The sequence below is a fragment of the Micromys minutus genome (genome assembly GCF_963924665.1).
Source record: "Micromys minutus genome assembly, chromosome: X".
NCBI classification, from domain to species: Eukaryota; Metazoa; Chordata; class Mammalia; order Rodentia; family Muridae; genus Micromys; species Micromys minutus.
Window position 1 is genome coordinate 51,670,832 of NC_137970.1, and position 1,473 is coordinate 51,672,304.

The following is a 1,473-nucleotide window of genomic DNA, read 5'->3' on the forward strand; positions in this document are numbered from 1 at the left end:
AGACATACAGTCTTGTGCTATTTTGAACCCAAGGCTTTGTACATGTTAGGCAAATACTGTATCATTGAGCTATGTCCTAACCCCCACTCTAAATCATTAATCTCTATAGCCACCCAAAATATAAATATTTTCTTCCCTATTTTATAATATTTTTGATTTATTTTCTATATATTTTATGTATTATATTCAGCTTGCCAACATGCTTACACATACGAGAATTTTTACCTTTTGTAGGAAGGGAATGAGAAAAATTTTAATTATACAGTCCTGACTAGGCTGCAACTCAACATGTAAATGAGGCTAGCCTCAAACTTGCAGTGACCTTGCAGCCTCCCAAGTGTACAGGTGTACCCCGTATGATTGTGGGTATATCTCACAGACCAACGGATCCTTTTATTTTTTTCTCATTTCATTTTTCATTAATAATCTCGCAAATCACAAATAAGTTTTTTAAATTTGAACTTTCCAATTTTGTGCCCATATTTATTCTGCAACACATGTCCATTCCCTTTATTTTGTTTGTTCTGTTAATTTTTGTGAAGTATGCAACAGCTCTGGTCATGCTTAGATTTCAGGGTTGCAATTTTGGACTAGAATGGCAAGACAGGAATCTCTTTTCAAGCAATGCATTCCAACAATCAGACTAGCTTTTTTCCTTTGGTTTTGGTTTCTTAGATGGAATTTCTCTGTGCAGCCCTGGCTGTCCTAGAACTAGCTCTGTAGACCAGGCTGGCCTCCAGCTCAGAGATCCACCTGCCTCTGTCTCCTGAGAACTTAGATTAAAGACATATGTCATCTCACCTGGCTGACTAACAACATAAAGATTATTTGTTGTTGTTTGGGGGTTTTTCCTGTAAATTAACCCGTTTATTGCAGGCCAGGCAAGTCTCAGACAGTAAGGCGCTACTGGTCTTTCAGTTCCTTCAGCCTTCTGATGGCGGACTTCGCTGTGACTGCAGCGGCGGTATGGTAGGTCCAGACGCCGCCAGCCACTGTTTTCATGCAGGAACCACAGTTCCAGATGCCAACGGCTCATCTCTTCATCTTGGTCTTGCCACAGAAGGAGCACGTGTACTTGGCGTGCTGGCTGATTTCAATTTTCTTCACCGTTTTCCGGAGGGAGGCACCATAGCGGGTCCGGGTCCAGTACTTCCGACGATCCCGACCTTGTTGGTGCGTTTCGCCATGTCGCCGGAACCGAAGCCCAAGCCCGAAGAAGTGTGTGTTTTTTTTAATGTTGTATGTATGTTTGAGAAAGCCTGGATGTGTATAAGTGCACAAGTCCTCACAACACAGATGCTGGACCCCTGACAATGGAGTTACAAGCAATTATGAACTGTGCGATGTAGGTGCTGGGAACAGCAAATGCTCCTAACCACTCTTCAGCCTGTAACATACGTTTATGTCTTTTCACAGTACTTTTATTGATTATTTGGGAATTTGACATTATGAACCCCCGTCACACTTAATTCC

At 42.0% G+C, this 1,473-nt stretch overlaps 1 pseudogene across 1 annotated transcript; it reads right to left on the reverse strand.

Annotated features, from left to right (window-relative positions):
* Positions 1-903: 903 nt before the first annotated feature.
* Positions 904-1,187, reverse strand: LOC308416060 (large ribosomal subunit protein eL43-like; annotated as a pseudogene). The gene has a single exon. The product of its transcript is annotated as a large ribosomal subunit protein eL43-like (transcript).
* Positions 1,188-1,473: the final 286 nt, after the last annotated feature.